Source organism: Plecotus auritus, assembly GCF_963455305.1.
Source record: "Plecotus auritus genome assembly, chromosome: 9".
In the NCBI taxonomy this organism is placed as follows: Eukaryota; Metazoa; Chordata; class Mammalia; order Chiroptera; family Vespertilionidae; genus Plecotus; species Plecotus auritus.
The window spans coordinates 132,465,894-132,472,137 of NC_137783.1; positions in this window are offsets into that span (position 1 = coordinate 132,465,894).

A 6,244-nucleotide genomic window follows, 5' to 3' on the forward strand; every position below is an offset into this window, starting at 1 on the left:
CTATAATTGTTTTCTCAAACCAGCCCAGAGTTGATCATTCAGAGCCCCTTCAAGTTCATTTCTGTGTCCTTTTAACATGCCCCCATCCTTTTTTAGCATTTCTTTACATCCTGGCACACAAGATATTCCAGAAGTATTTTGTGCTTTCCTTTCCCAGCCCTTGAATCAAACATTTATCTAAAGAAAAACCAAGATCTGGGCACAAGACGTGCCTGTTGCGACCAGGGTATCATTGCTTCTAGGCCATTTCAGTGGACAGAGCTTGAAAATATACAAAGTGTTCTCACACATGCAATCATACATATCTTCATTTTCAAGTCTACTGTCTGTCTATCTATCTATCTATCTATCTATCTATCTATCTATCATCTATCACCATGACTTCATGCTGATACCTGATTCTAATTAAGCTCTAAAATATTCATTCTGGTCTTCCCTCTTTTCTGATTTATAACCATTTTCTCCCACATTGAGAGACCTGGCTTTCATTAACTACAATACATTTATTTATTTGTTCAAGCATAGAACATATGTAAAGAGTTTCAGAATTGCCAGCCCATGCCCCTGTGAGAAAATTAAATTTACCAACTGGAATACAGTATCTATATAGAATTATTTTTGTCTTTAGCTGAATAATAACTAAGTACTCCTTTCCAAAATTACCTTGGTTCTTCTCTTCTCTCTTTTTCAGTATATATATTATTAATTTGTCATATAGTTAGGTTCTTTTTTATTATTTGTATTCCATTGGGGATCTACTCACATCCTGGTTGATTTTAACTTTTTAAATTTATTTTGGGGGTATGCTAAATATAGCAGAGCTATTTATTTAAAAACTAGAGGCCCAATGCCTGAAATTCGTGCAAGGGGCTCAGCCCTCGCAGCCGTGGCTTCGTCCGGAAGGATGTCCAGAAGGTTGTCCGGAAGGTTGTTTGGCTGTCTGGTCTAATTAGCATATTACGCTTTTATTATTATAGATACACTCAGAGAAGTGTCACTCTCTCCCATCCCAGCTACCCTTTTCCCATTACCCCATTCTTTCCATCCTCTTGCCACCCACCACCTCTCAGTAATTAATTCAATTACTTTCTAATTTTGCCTTTCTGTATTTCTTTTGCACAAATGAGCATATGCATACATATATATGGCTATAAATACCCTTTATGATTTGCTTTTTTAAATTTAACAACATATTCCAGAAGTTAATCCAATTCTTTTTTTCATGGTTATATAGTGAATGTGCCAGCTCCATATGTATGAGCATTTAAGTTCTTTATGATATTTTGCAATTACAAGTAATGAGAACATAGATGACCTTATGAATATGTATTTATACATTGCTGGACATATATATTCTGTATTAATTCCTAGAAGTAAAATTGCTGAATCAAAAAATAATTACATAGATTTGTTAGGCATTGCCAAATTATACTTAAGAATGGTTGTATCAATTTGGAGTCCCATCAGTAATTTATACGAGTGCTTGTTTCGCCATAGTCTTGACAATAGGATGTATTGTCTGCTGGTTAATTTCACCAATCTAATAGGCAAAAAAAAGTGTGTAAGATGAATGTTAGTTTAATTTGCATTTCTCTAATAGTGATTGGTGGGTATTTTTTTTTTATGTTTAAAAGCTATTCTATATCTTGTGTTTTGTTTTGCATTGTTGCATCATGCATTTGATTCTTTTATCCCTCACATTTTAAGAGCTCTTTAGGTTTCTTAAGTGGATTAACCCATTGTGGTATATACTGCAAATATTTCTTTCCCAGTTTGTAAGTTATTTTTTGACCTTTTAAAAAGGTGTTTCTTGACTTGAGAATTTTAAATTTAATTTTATGTGGTCAAATTTACCAAACTTTTTTTGCCTTTAAATTTTATTATATACAATTTCAGTGCCAAGGAAAGTAAGAACTTACTCTAGGACATTTTACACCTGAGAGAGAGTAGGGAAATGGAAGACTCAAAGGCTATGTAATCATGGATTCTATTCCTGATAAAATGCTCATACATATGGAGCTGGCACATTCACTATATACCCATCATTATAGCTGTCAGACCTTTAGCAAAGTATTTAGCCTTTTGGAGCCTAGTTTTTCTCATCTGTAAAATGTGATGGTAAAATGTACCTTTTACTGCCATGAGGATTTGAAACACTTAATTCATTGCTCGGTACTAAGGAGACATCATCATCATCATCATCATCATCATCATCATCACCATCATCATCATCCATCTAATTCTGATATTTTGTTCTCAACATTATCTTTTCAAAACTCCACCCCTCCAGAACCTTAGAGATTTTTACCCACCCACCTGTATGTTCATCAAAATTGTTCTTTTCCCTTCCTGAAATACTTTATCTTTTGAAACGCTCTCATGTCTCATTCTATAATAAATTTAGAGAAAGTTCTGAAGATGAAGGAGTTAACATCCATGAGGCACTCTGAGCTGGGAGATAATAGCATCAAAATGAGTTCCATGAAGGACCCTAATTAACCCAATTTATTATCACCTTATCGCTCCAAAGTCCTTTACTGGCCTCCAGTCCCAAGTTCAAAGTTTTGTGGTCATTCCCGAAGGACACAGAATCCAAAGAACCCGGAATCATCAGCTGACTCTGGTTACTGTCAGTACCATAAAGATACTCATTGGAATTCCTATGGCCAAATGCACTCTTCCTTAACAGGCAATTCCTTTTCAGTTTCCCTGTGAAACAAAACAGATGCCCACAGGGAAGTCTGATGACACCTTTGTTTTCAATACCATTTGAAGCAAACACAACTAAGACTATTCCCTTAATCCTTTGGCAGCTGCTTCTAAATTGTTTGAACATGATGAAGTTCCCATCTACCAATAAGTTAAGTAGGTGGAGGTGCTTCCTTATAGAATACAGATGTCTTGCAGGGAAACAATAATGGCTAAGGGCCCTATGAATGGGAATGGATTTTCTTTTAGTTAACTGATGTTTGCTTTTCTCATTGCCTTATTCCCAAGGCGGTGATTTGGACATAGTTGTCCTCCCACCCTTTTGTAAGTCCTCAGTGCATGCAAATGATGAAGGGAAACAAGAGTGGAAGTGACAAATGAAAGGTAACTAACTTTACACCTTTGCTGTAATCTGGGCACTACACATAAAAATATATTATTTTAGTGGTTCTTATTCAAAGAAATACCACCCCTAGGTGACATCTGGAAAATCTGTGGAGTCACTTTTTGTTGTCATAATAATTGAAGAGTACTACTGTTGTAGAAGACTGGAGAAAAAACAGCAACGCTTTAGAGAAGTGGAGTTACACAGTTTTATTATTCGGCGGACTCAGCGGAATAATTTCCCAAGTCTGAGCAAAGTAACATGCAGGGAGCTTCTCCTTTATATCTTTCTGGTGTCTTTGTCCCCCAAATATGGATTATGCTTCTGGTCCTTTCACAGGCTTTGCAAAAAAGGCCCCAGATGTTGGGGGTCTTGAGACCATATCTAATGGTCTGGCCTGGCACCCGTGCTAATAACCACCCCCCAAACCCGGGGCTGTGCACTGTTCATAGTTTACGGCCTCTGTAAAATGTGAGCATTTAGGTAACAGGTCTTGCAAGACTAGTTTCTGGGAAAGAGGCAGTGACTTAATTATAGGTTATCAAGAATGTACACTGGGCTTGCTGGCACAGATTCAGATTGCTAGCTGCCCCCCCCCCCCCCCAATATCAGGGTTACATTGGAATTAGCCTTTTAACCTTCTCACTACTGACTGGTATAATAAAATGTAAATATTTGTTCTTTGCCCAAGTTTCCTGGCATAGAGACCTAAAATCCTTGCAGTCTCCAGAGTAATGAGTGTCTTTTGTGTTCTAATGAGATGGGAGAGTGGGGGATGAGATGGGGGTATGGTGTCCCTAGATAGCTTTAGAATGGATTCTAGTCACCAGAAAGGCAAGCCATAATTAGAGAATTAGATTTTTCAGCCCTACTCTGTATCCCAATTCTACCCCCACCTCTGGGGAGGGAAGAGGGGCTAGAGCTTAAAGTCAATTCCTCATGGCCAATGATTAAATTATTCATGCTTAAGTAATGAAACCCCTAAACAATGGGATTTGGAGAGCTTCTGAGTTGGTGAACACATTTCCATCCAAAAGAGTGGAATGTCCAGAAATGGCATGGAAGTTCTGCACCTTCCCCCACCCCATACTTTGCCATATTTCTCTCTTCTGTTTGGCTATTCCTAATAATAAATCTTTAATAGGAATTATAGCACTTTCCTGAGTTCTGTGAGTCATTCTGTCAAATTATTGAACTTGGGGTGGGATGATGGTAGTGACTTCCAAATTTTGATGGGTGAGAAAGATGGAATTATCTTTCTCTTCTTTCCTTAGAAGATATTACAAAATCATTGTCAAAGAGTTGTTTAGGATATTGATTCAAACAATGTAAGAATAAAATGTATCAGAGAGGCGCCCTGGTTTGTGTTTCTCAGTGGGTAGAGTGTTGGCCCACACACTGAAGGGTTGTGGGTTTGATTCCCAGTCAAGAGTATATGCCTGGGTTGCAGGTTTGATCCCTGTCCCTGGTAAGGATGCATGTGGGGGCAACCAATGGATGTCTCTCTCACATCAATGTTTCTCTCTCTCTCTCCACCTCTCTCCCTCCTTTCTACTCTCTCTAAAAATCAGTGGAAAAAATATCCTTGGTTGAGGATTAACAACAACAATAATAATTAATAAGTAAATAAATAAAATGTATCAGAGAGGTAAAGGTTGTAAGCATCCAATTCCAATGCGTGGCAGTGGGATTTCCTCCCACAAAGCAATTCTCATACACCAGCTGGGTGTCCTACAATTCAATCCCATTCTGACACTCTGTACTGAGAGATAGCATCAGATCCCACAAGCTAAGTCCCACAAGACTGCTCTCACTCCCATTCAAACATCACTGGCAAGCCAAAACCGGTTTGGCTCAGTGGATAGAGCGTCGGCCTGTGGACTGAAAGGTCCTGGGTTCGATTCCGGTCAAGGGCATGTACCTGGGTTGCGGGCACATCCTCAGTGGGAGGTGTGCAGGAGGCAGCTGATCGATGTTTCTCTCTCATCGATGTTTCTAGCTCTCTATCCCTCTCCCTTCCTCTCTGTGAAATATCAATAAAATATATTAAAAAAACAAAAACAAACATCACTGGCAAGTCCAGGATGTTAGGCTTCTCACAGACCAGCTACAGCCTGGAGATTCCCATGACCCTCTCCTTAGGTTCTATTAACTTGCTAAAGAGACTCACAGAACTCAAATATTTTAGTTACTAGATCACCAGTTTATTCTATAAGGATATAACTCAGGAACAGCCAGATTGAAGAGATGTATAGGACAGGATATGTGGAAAGGGTGGAGAGCTTCCATGCCTTCTTCCAGCACAGCACTTTCCCCAAATTTCCACAGGTTCACCAACCCAGTGTTGTGGGTTTTTTTTATGGAGGCTTCATTACATAAGCATCATTGATTAAATCATTGGCCATTGGCATTGATCCAACCTTCAGCACCTCTATTCTCCCTAAAGATGTGTGTTGAGGGGGGCTGGGGGTCGGGGATTATGGACTGAAAATTCCAACCCTCTAATCATGAGGTTGGTTCTCCTAGCAACCAGCCCCCATCCTTAACTGCAGTCCAAAGTCACCTCATTAACATAACAGAAGACACCTTTATTATTACCATCACTTAGAGGAAATTCCAAGGGATTTAGGAGCCTTGTGCCAGAAAGGGGAGGAAGATCTAATATATTTTTCTTTTTTAAAAAAAATAAATATCTTTATTGATTTCAGAGAGGAAGAGAGAAGGGGGAGAGAGAGAGAAATATCAATGATGAGAGAGAATTATTGATCGGCTTCCTCCTGCACACACCCTACTGGGGATAGAGCTTGCAACCCGAGCATGTGCCCTTGACCAGAATCAAACTCAGGATGCTTCAGTCCTCAGGCCGACTTTCTATCCACTGAGCCAAACCAGCTAGGGTTAATATATATTTCTTAATATAAATCACAATGTCACAGAGGTGTGTTGGACAAATAATTAATAAAATTATGATGTTCTTTTTCTGGAGTTTGTGATAGTTCGGACTAGTGTCAGCTTTTTAAAATGTATGATTTGTTGTGATTTATTTTTATTATTATCATTTTTTAAAATTTAATAAATCTTTATTGTTCAGATTATTACAATTGTTCCTCTTTTTCCCCCCCATAGCTCCCCTCCATCCAGTTCCCATGC